The sequence below is a fragment of the Octodon degus genome, unplaced genomic scaffold (assembly GCF_000260255.1).
Source record: "Octodon degus isolate 3935 unplaced genomic scaffold, OctDeg1.0 scaffold00158, whole genome shotgun sequence".
NCBI lineage: Eukaryota > Metazoa > Chordata > Mammalia > Rodentia > Octodontidae > Octodon > Octodon degus.
In genome coordinates this window covers 3,931,951-3,950,165 of record NW_004524734.1, presented here as the reverse complement: position 1 = coordinate 3,950,165, position 18,215 = coordinate 3,931,951, and the positions used below count along the sequence as shown (strand labels likewise).

General features: G+C 46.0%; 1 protein-coding gene across 7 annotated transcripts in view; it reads left to right on the top strand.

Moving 5' to 3' along the window:
• Window positions 1-18,215, top strand: part of Rbm47 (RNA binding motif protein 47) — a 193,046-nt gene that overhangs the window by 89,346 nt on the left and 85,485 nt on the right. For 2 of the 7 annotated variants that reach the window (XM_023702738.1, XM_004642649.2), the window contains exon 1: window positions 9,071-9,131. The exons of 3 other annotated variants lie outside the window; for them this stretch is intronic. The gene's annotated coding sequence lies outside the window, so the exon portion shown is untranslated. Of the gene's footprint in view, window positions 1-7,533; window positions 8,008-8,189; window positions 8,266-9,070; window positions 9,132-18,215 lie in introns of those variants that run through there. 2 more of the 7 variants (XM_023702735.1, XM_023702736.1) reach the window with 2 other exon arrangements.

The window sequence follows — 18,215 nt, the reverse complement described above, 5'->3', positions numbered from 1 at the left end:
AAGCTGGCCTTGAACTTACGATTCTTGTCTCAAGAAAACGAAAAACAAAACCAATGCTGTATGTGTACTCTGCAGCTGAACACTTGCCTAGTATGTGTGAGATCCTGGGTTCAATCCTCAGCACTAAAATAAAATCAACTAAACTTGGGTGGCTTTTGAAAGGGAAAGCTGTGAAACTCCTTGGTGGTCCAAGGCCATTTAGGGAGGGAGCTGTGCTGGTCTCTTAGCTTATCCTCCTCCTTCCTCTGGCTGCTCTTCCTGTCAGCACTGTGGGATCCAGATTTCGTGGGCAAGTGTAGGGTCTGAGCTGGGGAGTCAAGCACGAACTCAGCTGGGCCAGTATCTGACTCAGCAGTGGCACTGCTGTGGGCCCAAGACACGTGGCAACGTCACCACTTCTCTTCTTTTTCTTTCCGGTCACCATTTCTCTTCTTTTTCTTTCCCATGGGCCAAATGTCTGCCTGTGTGCCTGCCCAGCCCTCTCTTTCTAGTGATACCAGCCTGTCCTCGAGGCTGGCACCAAGTTTGTTTGTTTGTTTGTTTGTTTTTGCAGTGCCGAGGATTGAACTCAGGACTTTGTGCTTGCCAGCCAAATCTACTGAGCTATCTCCCCAGCCCTAAGGGGCCAACTCTTGGTACCCAACATTCACCTCCCCTTTAATTACCTCACCCTCTGTTTCAGAATCTTTCCCCCTGAGCTGGTCTTTTCTCTCCTCTTCTCATCCTGTTCTCTCCTCTAAACCAATAGCCAAAGCCCTTGCTCCTGTTACACAACTGCTGTTATGCCATCTGGTGTGCCTCGCCTCTAGTGAAAATCCACATTTACAATAAACCAAAAAAAAAAAAAAAAAATACAAAAAGTAGCTCTTCCCTGAATCCTGCCATTGTGGAAGGTGAGCAGCGGTCCCGCATACTCATCACCCTCCACTTGGTGTGACGGCGGCTGGGAGAACTGCAAGCAAATTCACTTCTGCATTCGCTGGTTACTCAGCACAGTGCAGGGCTTATCCAGGCTTCCACTTTGGCTCATGAACTAATTGTCCCCCATTCGTTGGCAGTTGAGCCCAAGAGCCCAAGCTCATTAAATATATCTAGTAGCCTGGGTCATGATCTCGTGAAAAACAGCATTTGCTTGGGTTGGCACAGATTCTTTTGAAGCCATTCCCAGACCACTCTCAAGCATGAGTCCAGCACAGCGTTAGGTTCCCAGTGGACAGCATTAGGTTCCCAGCAGCATCCTGAGAATGGCATACACTGGGCCCCCAGCTGGAGCAGTGCTCTTGTCAGGCCTGTGTGGCCTGGGCTCGCTCCAGGTCCAAATGCTGATAAAAGTTCTGGGTGCCTTTCCCTGACTCATGGGTACCTACAGCCTCTTTCCTGTGCTCGTAGCAGAAGATGCAGCCGTGAGACCCAGAGATGAGCAACAGAAACACATTTACTAAAATTCGAGATGCACATACAATGGGCAAAACTATGGTCAAAGTTTAAATTCTTTGAAACATTTTAACAGGAATAGACACAGTACCATCACCCCAGCCCTCATTAGCCCTCCCTTCAAAGACACTTAGCCCGTCATTCTTGCCACTTTCTGAAGCTCTTCTGGAAATACTCTTCCATGAGTATCTTCACGTATGCTATTGTGGCTGCCTCAGGGTCCTGAGTAGATTGATACCATTTACATTTTATAGTTATTTTCACTTTGGGCAAGAACCAAAAGTCACCTGGTGCCATCTCTGGTGAAAAAGGTGGATGAGGAAACATTGTGATGCTTTTATTGGGCCACAATTGCTGTAAATTTAAACCATTAAGTGCTTCAGAAAGTGGCAGGAATAAAGGGATAAATGTGTTTGAAGCAAGGGAGCAGGGCCGGGAAGATGGCTCAGTAGAATAAGCGCTTGCCTGAAGCAAGGGAGAATATTTTGAGAGGGGTTACTAGTAATGTGTCCTTTACTAATAATAATTTTTTATCTAAACATTCAGCATATTTTAACATACCCTGTATTTATGGAAAAGTCAAGAATCTTTGGGAATCTCCATTACTTAGATTGCAATATAAACCCAATGGTTATAAGCTGAGATCTTCAGAATCTGGTTGTGTTCCAGTCTTCCCATGCACCAGTAATTAACTCCCCTTGTCTCTCGTGTGAGGAAACAGAGATTACAGTAGTACTTGCCATATAGATTTTTTGAATACAAGGGGTGCCTAACTACTGTTTGTATTAGTATTTTCTGCACAGGTACAAGGGGAATGGTCTAGTACAATGTTTCTGAACTTTTTTTGAGACTCTAGATATCTGACAGATAAAATTGAAGATATCCAATGAGATACAAATTTCAAAATAAAAATTTTAGTGTAAGCATATCCTGAATATTGCACAGAGCATATTATTCCATTTTATTTGCTAAATGTTACAACCCTGTCTTTATGTCCTTCGAAATTATTGAGGAATCAATCCAGCTTTTGTTTGTGTGGGTTGTATCCACTGATAGTTACTGCTTTAAAGATTAATTAAAATGTTTATTAGTTCTTTTAACAATAGTTAAATTTTATGTTAACATGAATAACATTTTAATTGAGAAATAGCTACATTTCTAACCATATTGATGAATTTTTGTGTCCTGTACATTAAAGTCCTAGGCCTTTTTTTTTTTTTTTTTTTTGAGACAGGCTCTTCCTGTGCAGTTCAGGCTGGCCTTAAGCTCTCTTTGTACCTCTCAGGCTGGTCTTGAACTAGCAACGACCCTCCTGCCTGCCTCAAGTGCTGGGATTACAGGTGTGCACCACCACATCTGGCAACTATCTTATACTTTGAGTCATTTTTTTACCTACATGTGATTCTGTAAAATCGTGCATGGCTCATTTGGGAAAGATAGGTTTACTGAGTTATGAAGGATCTCCTAATTACTGACGTATTTCAATGTACGATGTGGTATTAAAATTTGTTCCTGTCAGAAGTGATAAGAGAAACCTTTCATTATTGGCAAGTTGGCACCTTATGGTGGTTTGCAAGTTCCCCAAATTTTCACTGTACTTGAAAGCTGGTACTCATCATTGGAAATAAATGCTGTCAGTTGTGCTCTTCAAAGTAACAACCTTCCTCCCTCCTCCCCATGTCCTACCTTTCCTTCCTTCTGGTACTAGAGATTGAGTCCAGAGCCTTCTCATTGAGCTATATTCCCAGAACTTTTTTTTTTTTAAATTTTGGTCTTGCTAAGTCACCTCGGCTGGGCTTGAACTTGTGATCCTCTTGCCCCAGCCTCCTAGGACTACAGGCACATGCTACCACAACTGGCGTTTTTTCATTTTTCTAGACAATGACTGTCAAACATCCAAGACTAAATAACCATGGTTAGTTCAGTAGACTAAGCACCTGCTTAGCAAGCACAGAGACCAGGGCTCAATTCCTGGCACCACAGGCCATGCCGGTCCCGCCCCCGGATATGCTGAGCTGCCACAGAGTCTGGGTGTGGTGGCGCATGCCTATAATCCCAGCACTGAGGAGGATCATTGCAAGTCCGAGCTGCATAGTGAGACCCTGTACCAAATACATAACATACAAACAAAAACAAGTAACCATAGTTACTTCAAGTACTACAAGTGACATTCTAGGTCCAAAGAGGCCACTTCACCAGCAGCTCAGTATATGCGTGGTTTGTCTTTTTTTGTTTGTTTGTTTTTTGGTGGAACCAGGGATTGAACTCAGGCCCTTGTACTTGCCAGGCAAACACTGATTCTACTGAGCTATCTCCCCAGCCCATCGCTGTTTGTCTTGAGGATACCATCATATTAATTTGGTACACAGTAGAGCTTTACTGTGTTTTCTACATACTTGAATGAAATTAATATTTGCCATTTTATTTTATTTATTTATTTATTTGTGTGTGTGTGTGTGTGTGTGTGTGTGTGTCCAGCTCAGCCCACCAGGGAGCGGGGCTGGCTGGCATGTGGTGCTGGGGGATCGAACCGCAGTCCCTGTGCTTTGCTAAGCTTGTTCTAAGTAGGTGCTTTAGACCACTGAGCCATCTTACCAGCCCCTACCATTTTAATGAAATTAATATTTTACCATTTTATCAAAAACACTGTTTTGTGTGTGTGTGTGTGTGTGTGTGTGTGTATGTGTATGTGTTTCCATTCTTGGGAGTGGAAACATTCCATTCTATTCATTAAGAGAATGCAACTATATATCTATCCTAACCACTTTGAATACACAGATACAAAATGGACATTCATCTGTATACCCTATTTTTTCTAAGTTCCATTATTGAATATTATAGGTGTGTAAACTCAGCAAAATATTCTAAGAGTCCAGTAGACCATAATAGCATTGGGTCTTCTGTTTAACTGGCAATGTCACTTAGCACACTGTGTAAGTGCTCTACCACTAGTTTATATTCCCAGCCCATGAAATAATTATTTACATGTATTGGCCAGAGGACCCGAGGCCTTCACACTGAGCTACATCCCTGGGCCTTTTTATTTTTTATTTTGTGGCAGGTTCCTGCTAGGTTGCTCAGGGTGGGCTTGAATTTGCAGCTCTCCTGCCTCAGCCTCTGGAGTGTTGGGCTTGCAGGGGTGCACTAACAACATACATTCTTAAGGAAACTGGCTTTTTAGTTATTTCTATTTATTTTTTAAATGTTATGTTAAAGAGTAACAACAAAAACAAACAGCAGAAACAAAGACAGAAGCAGTAACATACAACAGTACCTATGGTACATATTTTCAAAACAAGAATAACAAATTAACAATGGTTGTTATATTATGTATTTTTATCATGTTATGATTAGCATATTTAGATTAAGAAAAAAAAAACTATTAAGATTTAATGAAAGCAAGTGTTAATGTTCAATTATTTGTCCAATCTTGTAAACCTATATCTGGAAGCTGGGTTTTTCAAACAAAGCAAAACTGAAAGATCTTAGAGGGTGTAGCGGTGAAAATGTCATGATCATTAGTCCACTTTAATGGCACTGCCTTTTACAGTGGCAGCAGATTTTACCCTTGGTTGCCTCTTTTGTCACCCAATTAACACAAATGTCAATGTAGTAAATTAAGTGTCTTGGTGACCTTTTGGGGTTCCAGGGACCTCACTTTGAGAACTGTTGGTCTAGAAGCCCTGTGGAAGAAAAAGGTCTCTGAATAGTGTAGATTCCCCTGTGCTCGCTTGCCTGCTCTAGCCTCCCCTTTGATGGACAACTTGGGAGAATACCAGAGGCTTCTAGAATCTTCCTTCCAGTCCGGTGGTGAGCCATTTCTGAGCCCACCCTCCTAGCTCTCTTCAAAGTCCTCTCTAGAAACATGAGGGGTTTAAGTGACCAATGGGAGGTCCCAGGCCTTCAGAGGCTCCAGAGTACTCTCCATGTCTCCTCACCCCTTCTCTTCCTCTGTGTCCAGGAAGCTCAAAAGCCTTTGCAGAATCTGAACCTATTCACCAGGTTGAAAGTGTGCTGGCCCACAGACTCCCAGGGTAGAAGTAGCCCCTAAAGCCAACACAGACACTGAAGTAGTGCGGGACACAGGGCTGCAACCTCCTGAGGTTCTGTTCTGCCCCACCAGAGCTCTATAGTTGGAAATTCCAGGGTATGCCTTTCCCTAGCCTACCAAGGACAACAGAGCAAAAGCTCAGCATAGAAATTAGCTAGAGGCCGGAGTGTTACTGGGGGTGGGGATATATATATATATATATATATATGTCTTACAAGAGAGCAGTCCTGTGTATTTCTCAGAAATACGTAAAAATTTAGTCTGTGAACAGCATAAGACAGCATCTGGAATACAGCAGCATCCCAAACACTATATAGAACACAGGCAGTCCTCAAAAAGGAGCACAAAGCAACAGCAAACAAATACAAAAATGGAGGAAAAAAACAAACCACATGGTGTCCTGGTATAGCCTAAAGGATTTAAAACCAGCTATCAAATTTGTGACCACAGGAAAAAATGATCCAAAAATGTTTAGCCAAAGTGCAGGAACCCACACTGCTTCATTGGGTTGTAGGTTGATGAGGCCCCAGAGTAGATCAGTAGATGGGGAGTAAAAGTCACAGATGGTCTTAGGGTCAGAAGAGAAGGTGGGGGGAGGTGGGGGAGGGGAAAAGCCAGGGGGGAGGGGGCAGGGCTCAGCACATCCTATGGGCACACAATAAAGCAGCTGGGTCTTGGTGTGGGCTCAGACCCCTCCCAGGGTGAGTGGGCATGTCATTCCTGGACACATGTATGCCCTGAGTGGTGAGCTGAGCTCCAGGGAGACCTGCATGGATTCTCTGCTTGACCTATTGATGCAACCGAACGAGACCTGCCTTGTCAAGCTTGAGGTTACTCCGCACGCTTGAGGAACAGTGCTTACTTTTCATTTTGGTGTGGTTTAGTGGCTTGCTCAGTTACTAGCTTATCTTTATAATTCATTTTTATTATTCACTTAAGATGCAAAAACAGAAAGCCAGATGTGGTGGCCCAGGCCTATAATTTTAGCACTTCAGGAGGTTGAGACAGGAGTATAGCAAATTTAAGCACAACCTGAGCGATTTAGTGAATTAGCAAGACCTTGAGACCCTACATCAAAATAAAAGACAGAACCAGGTATGGTGCAGCATGCCTATAGTCCTAGACTGAGGCAGGAGAATCACTGCAAGTTTGAAGTCAGCCTGGGGTACTTAGTGAGTTCAAGGCCAGCCTGGAATACATAGAGACCCTGTGTCAGAGAGGAGAGGGGAAGGGAGCGGAGGGGAGGAGAGGAGAGGAGAGAAAAGGGCTGGGGATATTTTGGGGCCATCGAGACAGTCACCTGGCTGGCCCTGAATTCCCTGGGACACTGTGATTGCCTCAGCCTCCAGGGTGCTGATGTTACAGGAGTGGCCATGCCCCACCCCCTTTCCATTCAGATGTCCATCAGGATCCAGCTAAATTCCCAGACAGAGGGTGGGAGGCCAGCACTCCAGGGGCAGGAGAGCTGGGAGTGCGCATGCGGGTGGGCCGGTTGCCCGCACCCGGTGGGGAGCACAGAAGGCCCTGAGGAGGGACAACCACCTCTCCCCTTAGCCCTCACTTTGGGAACCGGCCTTTCTTGGGTTCCCCTGGAGAGTTTTGGGACAGGACTGGCCGAATGTGGCCAGGAAGGGGGTTTGGAGGCCACGACAGACCCCGAAACTGAGAGTAAGAGACTGAGCAGGTCCGAGGGAACAAAGAAGCAGGGAGAACCTTCCAGAGAACCATGTGCCCTGGATGCAGAGGAGACATGGGGGCCTCACAAGCCTCGGCAGGGGTGTTGAGTTGGTGGGCGGTGGGAAGGCCCATCCGGGACACCTGTGCCCCCGTGGGGTCTGAACCTTGGAGCCTTCATGGTGGCATCTGGGCAACACCAGCAACTGAAGCCACACCAGGCCAGTGGTCACAGCACACAAGACACTTCCCAGGCTCTCAGGGAGGTCAGGTGGTGGAGGAAGGGAGGGAGGGAGGGAGTGAGTGGCAGCGGCCAGCCGACCAGGTTGGTGAATTGTGTGAGAGGGCAGAGGAGGAGAAGGTTGTGCAAGCCCAGGAGAGTGCAGCCTGGAGCTGCCCTGCCCTGTCCCTGTCCCATGCCCCCGAGCAGGGAGATAAAGGCAGATAAGCAGTTGTTTGGGATCCCCACCCCTGACAGATTAGTCAATCTGACCCAGGAGAAGTCAGTCAACTGCCTTTAGTCCCAGAGCTAGCCTAGAAAACTGAAAATAAGGTAGCCCCCCTATAGAGAAGGGAGGGAGGGTATCGAGACCCAGGGCAAAGCCTCTTCCCCTGCTCCAGAGATGTGAAGGACGTCTCTGCTCGGCATTAGAGATCTCTCAGGTTCTCTAAGATACCTCCCAGGGCTCTTGAGTTTTTAAATTTCATAGAGGAGGAAGCAATCTCAGAGAGGTCAAGGTGCTTGCTTAAGGTCACACAGCTGGATTGTAGAAAAACTGTGATCTCAAGTCTTCCTGCAGTCTTCTTTCCGCCTGACCAGACATCTTCCATGGCTGAAAGGCAGAACTGTGAGTGCTTTTGGGGACTGAAGTTGGCACGGGGATGACAGAATGGCTGTTCCTACTTGCCTAGCCTGTGTGTGTGTGTGTGTGTGTGTGTGTGCGCGCGCGTGTGTGTGCGTGTGTGTGCGTGCGTGTGCGTGTGTGCATGCGTGTGTTTCCGAAGCCAAAGCAAACTCCGACTTCTTCTCTGGGTCTTCTTTGGTGAGCAGGGCTCATGGGCCAGGTGACTGCTTCCCCAGATGTCTCATGGAGCTCGAGAAGCAGGTAGGCTTGTGGCCCACCGGGACCAGGACCCTGTGGGTTCCCAGAGGTGCTTCCTGTCAGAGCAGGTAGACCCGTGATCCCGGGCTCCCTGCAGGTAACCCCGCTGGTGCCAGGAAGCACCTGACACTCTGGGCATGGGAATCGCCGGGAACCAGCAGGCTTCTGTGATATGCAGCCGTACAGTAATCGTTAACTGGAATGGAATGCGAGACTTCTGGTTTGCTGCAGAGTTGCTTTTTAACTGAGACCATCTTGGGGGAGTGCTTATGGAGAACAGCGGGTAGATTTCGTTATGGTGGAAGACTGTTATGGAAACCTTTTCTCTGCCGAGTAGAAATGCAGCACCTGGGAATGCCAGCCACTGCCGTGTACAGACAGCCTGGCCAGCTTGCCCCTTTGTTAATTCTCACCTTACACACCTTTCCGTGTGGCAGGCTGGGAGTGTGGCAGGCTGGGACTTGCTTGAGATTAGAACAAGGAGCTTATCACAATGCCGCCCTCAAAACAGCGACAAAAATCCCCTGGTACCAAGGCTTATTTCTAGAAGCCCTTCCTGCTCCCCCCCCCCCCGCTTTCTCACACACACCTTCTGCAAATTTGGGGTTCCTTTTCTCTTTTTTGTCTTTAAAGGGAAATGTGGAAGTAGAGCCTGCCTGTTCACTGACATTATTGTACATCATGCGATATCTTTGCGACCATTATATTGTGTTCTCTCAATGGTGTTTGCTCTAAGGGTGGGACGCAGGCTGTTTAGTGTCTCGTAAAACATTTACCCAAAGCACTGAGCCATGGTTTTGAAGGGCATTCCGTTGCCAGAGCGTGGGAGGAGAGAGCGAGCCGGGAGGACAGCGCCAGGTGTTTGGCAGGTACTTGTTTCATGCTTCAGTATTTTTTAATATTTAAAATTACAGATTACATACAATTTGGGCTCCTTTCTGCCGGCAGAGGAGGGACCGTGGGGGTGGCTAGAAGGAATCTCTTTGTAAATTCCCTTTCTGGGTGACTGTGTGGCTCCGGGGACCCAGAGGACTATCGTGTTCAGGCAGACGGTGTTTCTGGTTTTATAAGAGGGACACGAATGTCGCTGGGGGTGAGGGGTGAGATGGAATCTTTCTGTGCTTGAGGTTTTACCGCGGACCAGATCAGACATTAGCGTCCACTTCAACGAGGAATTCAGCAGCAGATGCTTGGATTCGAGGCGGCGAATGTCACCTTGTGCTGTGCGTGGTGACTCATTCCCTTTGGAGGTTTTGCCATTTAAATGGTGGCTCTGGTCTCATGAAAATACTTTTAAACTTTCTACCCCTGCCCCCTCCCTCCCTTCTGTTAAATTTAGACAAGATAACAACAAATTAAAGGTCAGCCTGCAGACTGCCTCTTATCTTCTCATCTGTGTTTTAGAACAGGGCTGCTTGAGAGGGATTAGTCTTGGTTTTGGAGAAACTAATAATAAGTACTTGTTGGGAGTCCTGAGTCTTTATATTCTAACTTTGGGGTGGGGGCAGAGAAAATGTGAGTGTATCTGATAAAACAGACGGTAATCAGCAGTTTACATGGGAGCATTGTAATAATGAGATCCCCCTCACAGACACCTGCAACTGTGCTGTCAGGGATTAAACTCAAGTAGTGAGTGGAACAATCTAGAAAAAGAATAGGTCCCCAGGTTTCTGTAACCACCAGTTCTGAGGGGAAGGATGGCCCGTAGAATACCTGAAATACGACAACCATATGGAATCTTTCACCTGTTGACTCTAGCAGACAGGAGGAGGAAGATGGCACTAAAATTTAAAAGCTCATGAATTATGAGGAAAAACATCATTTGTGTTCATTTCTGCCCGGTGACACTGACAGGTACCAAGCCAAGGGTCTTCTGAGAAACTTCCAGTCATTTAAAAATGGCTGAAAGAAATGATTATTTGAAAACTAGAGGAAACGTCTCACAGAGGAAAACTTCCCTGTTGTTGGCTTTGTGTGTTTAGGCAAACAGGACTCGATCTAACAATTTAGAGTTTGTAAGAAGCGTGGACAGTGTGTCTCCCAGGAGAATGGCAGATTTCATGTCTTTTATAGCAAAAGTTTGGATTTCTACAAGTCATTTCATTGCCCTGACCGCTGAAAGTTTACATAACCTTTTTGACAAGTAGATTAAGCTTTTCTTACCTCCCTTTTAAGATTTCGAAACTAGGGTATGAAAACCTGTTCGTCACATAGGTGCTCTTAGGTTCTTAAGCAACCGCGAAGATTTTGACCTTCCGTGGTGCCACATAAGTCCAAAATAAAAATTCTGTCCCAAGGAAGAGCTTAGTCATTCCTTCTGTGATCTGTAATGTAGGCTAATGTTCAGCCTAAAATTTTGTTGGAGGCACAAAGACACCAGAAAAAAAGTCAAAAGACAAACTGTGTCATTCTTTTACTTCATCAGGCAAATTGTTATTCTGTGTAACCCCTTCCTTCGGTTTTACTTGATTTCATGTTTCCGGGATCTCTGGAACTGTGAGAAAGTGGGGTCACCAAGGGTTAGATTTACTTCTCTTGTCAGGGTTCTTAGAGCTTCACTGCAGTTTGTTGACGGAGCAAATCATGGATCAAATTAAGGCCTAAGAAGCTTGCCCACATCATTGACATTTCAAACTTCACTGCTGTGCAATCTGAGATGGTAATAATGCTGTCAGGTTGGCTTTGGAAGGCATAGAATTGAGTGATGTCTCTCTACAAGGATTGTTGTGTGTCCTTCTGCCTTGTGAATGCCAGTTACTCTTCTGTTTTAATGTTGGTCACACTAGGGATTGAACCCGTGCGCATGCTAGGGAAGCACTGTGCCGCTGAGCCACAACTCTTATCCTTTTTTAAAATTTTGAGACCGGGTCGGACTAAATTATCCAGGCTAGTTTTAAATTGGTTTAAAATTTAAAAACATATTGGAGGGGGGGGGGCTCCTTTCACAGCTCCCCCCCCCCCCATAGTTGGGATTACAGGTGTGGTGCCTGCACTGGGCTGATAGGTATTCTCAGCTTATTCTACGATAGTCGACCCTAACTAGTTGGCTTTTTGGAACACATGATAATGCCCAGTAAGGCAGGCCTGCCTTGACTTTTCAGGACAGAACTGTTGCGGCTCTGTTAAGATGTGGGTGAGTGGCATTCTTTCAGTGCAAATATGGTGACTGCTAAAATGTCACATGCGTGGGGACCTGGGTCCTGGGACCTGACCCCTGCAGCCAACCTGGAAGAGTCTTCCCAAAGCAGGGGGACATTGCTGGCTGCTTGTTTCTATGGAATGAAATAAAAATTGCTACATATAGCTTATCTAAGTAATGTTCACCCTCCTTCACTTGTCCAGCAATGCAAGGCCTTAGGGAAGGCGGTAAACTCCTGTGGTGGTCAGAATTAATGCTGCAGTCCTGCCAGCCCCCCACTCAGGGCCTCTGGGCTCTTACTTAAATGTCTTTCAGTAACATATTGTGGCTTCGGGTGCAGCTCTCTCACTTCCCTTTGCCAGGCTAGTGCAAGTTGTTCATTCATTCATTCATTCATTCATTCACTCAATCAGTAATACTTACCAGCCTGGACTAGGCTCTCATCTCTCAGTTCTTAAGTATCCCTTCTTTAAGGTGGCCATGCTGCCCTTAACCTCAGTAGGTCCTGTCCTGCTGCAGTGTTGCCTTGTACTCGGCTCCCCAGGTAGGTGCAGAGTGTGGTCCCTGGCTGTTATTTGCCATGTGTCCTCAGTGCTGGGCACATAGTAGGTACTCAGAAATGATGTCAAATATGTGAATGAATGAAAAATGGTAAATAAGGAGAGCCCTGGTTAGAGGCAGCAGCCATGCAGGAGTGCATATTGGCAGCAGACGGAAAGGGCCAACAATCACTGTCATCCAGAAGAAAATTAATGGCCCCTGCAGCCATTGCTCCATCTCTGAACGATGAGCCTGTGGATTTCCAAGAATAACCTCGGCTGACCAAGAACAGGATGTTCCAGAGCTTTTGTTGAAAATGAGGTGAGGCCAGATGTGGCCGTGCACACCCAGAATCCACCCTACTAGGGAGGCTGTGCCAGGAGGATCCCAAGTTCAAGGCCAACCTGAAAAACTTAGCAAAAAGACCATGTCTCAAAATAAAAAATAAAAAGTACTAGGGATATGGCTTAGTGTAAAGGTTCTGGGTTCAATCCCCAGCACCACCACTGCCAAAAAAAGAAAAAGACAATGAGAAATCGGTTAGAAATGTTTTCATCCAAGATAGTGATAGGGTTTTTGCAATTTCTTGAACATTTTTGTATATAAGTAGTTGTATGATCATAAGACAGCAGTGAATCAACTTACCACTCATATAAATGTTTTTTGTTTTTTGTTTTTGTGGAACCGGGGATTGAACCCAGGGATTGAACTCAGATCCTTGCATTTGCCAGTCAAGCGCTTATCCTACTGAGCCATCTCCCCAGCCCCTACTCATATAAATGTTAAAAGAGATTGGAAGAAAGCATCAGAGGAAGCCATAAGACTGAGTCAAAAACAGTTTTTTGAAAAAGTATTTTTAAACAGTTTTGGTTTGCTGGGTCTAACCCCAAAGCATACATCTGGATGCACTGTACGTGTTGTGTGGCCATGGTCCACATCAGCGTGTAGAGCGCCGTCTCCATCCCAGGAGACTCGGCCTGCTCCTGCTCTGCGGGACCCCAGCCCCACCATTAATCACCTTTGTTTCGAAGATTAGCTTTGGCTGTTCTTGTATTTTGTAAAAATGGAATTGTACAAGTGGTTGTGGTGATAGGAGGATTGCAAGTTTGTGCTCAGCCTGGGCAATTTAAAAATGGAAAAAGGTCTGGGGCTATTAGCTCAGCGCAGAGGCCCTGGGTTCACTCTCCAGTACAGAAAGGAAAGGAGAGCAGAGGAGTGGCACAGAAATACCATCACCTGGAAGGGCAGGAAAGAGTGGTCTATTTTTGGAAGGGAGTTTGCTGATTGCCCTTCTCTATTTAGCTGAACCGGTTGCCCCAAGAAACTGGCCTGTAACTGCTCCACACAGGAGGAAACTGAGCCTGAGAAAAGTTCCAGGACTGCACATTGGCTAAGCAGGAGGATTGCAGGAGAATCGCTGGGTACAGTCCAGTCCTGGCTAGGACAAGGCAGCTGGTTGTTGAGGGCGCCCAGTCCCCTGCTCGAGCGACTCTCAGCCTTTTCTTCCCTCTCTCTGTCTGCCTGCCTGCCTGCCTGCCTTCCTCTTTTTTTCTTTCTTTCAGCAGAGTCTCTAGGCAGCCTCGCCTGGCCTTAGACTCACAGAGATCCTCCTGCCTCAGCCTCTCAAGCGCTGGGATTGCAGCCATACTTCACACCTGGCATCAACTTTTCTTCCTTTTTTCGGCTGAGGCTTGGACCCAGGCCTTGCCCCATGCTGGCCAAGAGCCCCTGCCAACTCGGCCTTCCTGTCTTAGTACCTGTGTGATGTGTGTCTTGTTGGAAAGCTGGCCCTGGGCTTTTTCTCTCTTTCCCTTTGGAATGTCTCTTGTTTTGCAAATAAGACATTGGGTGTTTTTGTCTATTTTGTTTTATGCTTGTGACTTTCTTATTTCAGGTGTACACAGTATAGTCTATGTTATGCTATAACTTCAAATCTGTACAGTATTTAACAATTTCTGAGGTTCTTTTCAGGAAATGCTTAATCAGCATTATGAAGTTAGGGGAACTTTAAGTCCAAGTTGCTGAGAAGTTTCCCGGGAGTCAGGGGCGTTAGTTTTAAAGTGAAATTTGAGAAAATGATGGAGAGTGTGAACTCAGAGAGGGCTCCACGGGCTCACCCAGTGCTTGTCGGGTCTTTCATTCTGCTGAACATCTTGGAAATGAACAGTGTTCAGGGCGCGGTGAGGACCTAAAGTTTCTACCTTTCTTTTTACTTCTATCTTCCTTGATTTTCCCTCTTACACAGATGTGATTCGTGGAGGCACACTGTAGAAACCAGCCCCAGACACAGAGAGCGTGTTCCATCTCAGTGTTTTTCTTTTCTTTCCCTTTCTCTCTCCCTTCTCTTTTCTTTTTTCTTTTCTTTCTTTCGACTGTGTCTTGCTACATAATATAGCCCGGTCGAGCCTTGAACTCACTACATAGCCCAGGCTGCTGTTGAACTCACAGCAGTCCTCCTGCCTCAGCCACCTGAGTGCTGGGATTACAGGTGTGCACCACCACTCCCAGCTCAATAGTTTTTCTAATTGCAAAAAATTCATAAGGTTTTTTTTTTTTTTTTTTTTTAATGCTTACATTGATACAGTAAAGCATTGGGTAGTCAATCTATCCTTTCAGTGAGGCCCCAAAGGCTGATTCGGTCACCCTCTGCCCAGTGGACACATTGCAGTCACCCTGGTCATGTCTCAGACAGTTCAGAACCTTTCACAGAAGAGGAAGAGGTGCCCACATTCTCTGTGACAGAGTCTTTGTGATTGTCCCAGTCGGGAGAGAGCCTCTTTCCCAGGGCAGTGCTTGAAAGCGGTTCTCAAAGATCATCCTTAATGGCTGCTTTTTAAGTTCATGAGCAACCTATAGGAACAATATCTTATTTTCATATAGTTTTAAAAAGTACTTTCTCAACTAATTTTCACATTTACCTTAAAAAAATTTTAATAGCATTGTCACTTTCATAATTTTCTTAGAGAAGGGAAGTCCTTGGTCTTCCCTAAGGAAAATTTTGTTAAGACAAAACCAAAAAAACAAACTTATCATTAGCAAATAGCTTATCAGTGGCTTTTTTTTTTTTTTTTTTTTTTTTTTTTTTTTCTCGGTACTGGGGGAATTGAACTCTCAGGACCTTGCGCTTGCCAGGCAGGTGCTTATTCTACTGAGCCATCTCCCCAGTGGCCTCTTTCTAAAGCTGTATGAAATTGTATCCGAGACAAGGAGCTTGAGTAGCATGTAACCAAATTAAAGGGATGATAATTTGATAGGGAGAGGTTTTCAAAACAGTGTAATCAATAATCCAGTATTCTGTTAGTCCAGTTTCTATTAAGAATTAATAGTCTGGGTGTGGTGGCACACATCTGTAATCCCAGCACTAGGGAGGCACAAATCAGGAGGATCACTATGAGTCCGAGCTGCATAGTGAAACCCTGCACCAAAAAAAAAAAAAAAAGAATTTATCATAAAATTTGAAGGGGGAGAGAAGTAGAAAGAAGCAGTGGAATTCATGAAAGAGCCAGTGTGGTTTACAGCTTAAGGAAGTTCCTCACAAGTCACCCACTGCAAGCACAGCAAGGAGCCACCCTGCCTCAGGCCAGTCTCCCTGCTGGTGCCTGGGGGCCACACAACAGAGGCCCCTGTGCAGAAAAAGCATGAGAGGTGGTGTGTGCTGAGAGCCTTAGCTAGAGGCCACGTGCATGCCCATGACCCTGGTGCTTGTGAGGCAGAGGCAGGAGGATTGCTACAGGTTGAGGCCAGCCTGAACTACACAGAGAGATCCTGTCTCAAAGTAAAGCTTAATTCAGTAATCCCACTATTGAAATTCAGTTCTGAAAGTAGAATGGAAAATAGCAGACCATCTCTGATGAGTCTGAACACCTAATGAGAGGATTTACAACTTTATTTTAAAGAATCCATATTTTCATCATATTACTTTTAATGATCACCCCATTCAGACACACACACACACACACACACACACACACACAGGCACATTGGGGAGCGAACCCAGGGCCTTTGCACTGATCATAGCCGCATTTGTTTATTTATATTTAGAGACAGTCTTGCTAAGTTGCTTCAGGCTGGGCAAATTTACAAGCCTCCTGCCTCCGCCTTCCAGTGTGTGGAGAAGTCAAAGTGTACCACCGTGATAGGTTAGTTTCTGTGTGGTGTTTAATAAGAAGCCCACATCTGAGTGGACCTGTGTGTATGGGGTGTGTGTGTGTGTGTCCAGCCCCACTGCCTTGGGCCTTCCGAGCTTTGCTCTGGCTAACATTCATTTCTAGTCAGATTAGAAGAAGTATGTAATAAATGTTATTGATAAAATATCACTGATAGCTTTCAAACTTGCTGTTCCTGAACAGCAGAGAACAGCAGTGGTGACTTGGACCTTCCTGCTGTCGCCACCAGTCCTGCTTTCTCCACCTTGTGTGTCTCTCCCCACCCTCCTGGTGAGCATAGTTCCCCCATAGTTCTTATGCCCTCTCAGCTGGAGTTCTGACTGAGTCTTTGTAGAGCTTGATTCAAAAACAGGGAGTGGAGGATCAGGAAGACACAAATGTCAGAGTTTAGTCACTGGTGAAACACCGCCCTTTCAAGGTTTAACAAGCGCTACCCTTGAAGGCCTGTGGCAGCCGAAGGCTGACTTACCTGTTCCGGCCTCCCTCCCTGCCCTTCTCCGCCCTCCACATGCCTCTCACCAAATAGCTGAAAATATGCTTGTAGCTGGGGAAAAAAACAGTGCATGGCGACTCTCAGGGAGTCCGGTTCACTGCCTCCGGCAGGCTTTGCTTCGGCTCTGTTCAGGTCAGGCTCCATTTGTCCAGTGATGCTCTGTACTCCTTTTCAGCAAAAAGGACTCATCGGATTTGCCACGAAGATGTGGTGACATGATTACAGGGCAGCAGGTGATTGCCCAATAAGACATGTGTACCATCCTTGGAACCCCGGGAGCCAGGCAGGGAGACCTGCTACCCATCTGCGTTAAAGGGGGCTGTCAGACCCCAGACCTGCCCTTTGCTAGCACTCCTTCCGAGAGCTCTGATAACCCCAAGTAGCTGTGCTGTGCTGTAGGCCACGTTGTGGGTGGATCTCCTGAGTGAGAAAAGAAGCAGGAGGTGGGAGGGAGAGCTGTGTATGTGTTCAGGATGTCTCCGGTACATGTGTGTTGTGTGGGGTGACAGAGGGACATACAGGGTCAGAGAGTGCACTGTGTGCCAAGTGAGTTGGCTTTGAGCTGCTGGGCTCTCTTTGATTCTGAGCCCCATGGAGCCCCTAATGTCATAATCTCCTTTCACACGAGGGGCTGAGGCTTGCTGCAAACATGCAGAGAATGGAAAATCTTAGTGGCCGTCACCCCCATCACTGCCAGCCATGGAAGGCTCTGGCTAGGGTGCTTCAGCCGACCCTACAGAAGCAGCCACAATGGGAAGTGCTGGTAGAAGGAGCCCCATGCAGGGAACGGCAGTGGCTTCTAGACCAAAGTCCTCCGTCCAACAGCTAGTAGGCTGCTGGGCACCATCACACAGCCACAGGGAAAGGATGTCAGAGTCTTCTTGACTGAGCCTCAGGTCCACACGTAGGCTTCTAGTGAAGCCGCACATAAGAGCAGCCCGTCAGCGCCTTGACAGTCAAAGCAGAAGCAGTGTCTTTGTCTGAAAATTGCAAACACACACTTGCCTTTACAGAGAATGAAGTACAAATCCCACAATGCCCCTTACACGCATTGTAGTCAGTGGCTGCTAGGATTCTGCTGCCCGGTGTCACCCGTCACTCTCATAGCCACTCACTGACGTCTTTGAAAGCAAATCTTAGGCCTAATTTTTATTCCACTATTTTATGTACATCTTTAGGAATGTGAAGGTTTCAATAGAACATTGTGATCATACGTAACAAAATAAGCAGTAATGCCTTGGTAACATCTGATAACAATTCTCATCATACACATTTCCCCAGTTGTCTTAATTTCTTCTTCCTTAAAGATTCAAACAGAGCCCATACGGTGCACTTGTTTAATTATTTTCAGTAACATTTTATTATTTACGTCAAACATAAAACAAAATTCAATTTTATATGAACACTTTACATACCCAAAAACCATAGTGGCATTACCAGTTTGCTGTACTTGTTTTATCATGTATCTACCAACTAATCTATCCTCTCACCATGAAAATACCATGTTTTTAAAATGCCAAGTGGGGGGCTGGGGAGATAGCTCAGTGGAATAAGCGCTTCCCCAGCAAGCACAAGGGCCTGAGTTCAATCCCCGGTTCCGCAAAAAAAAAAATTA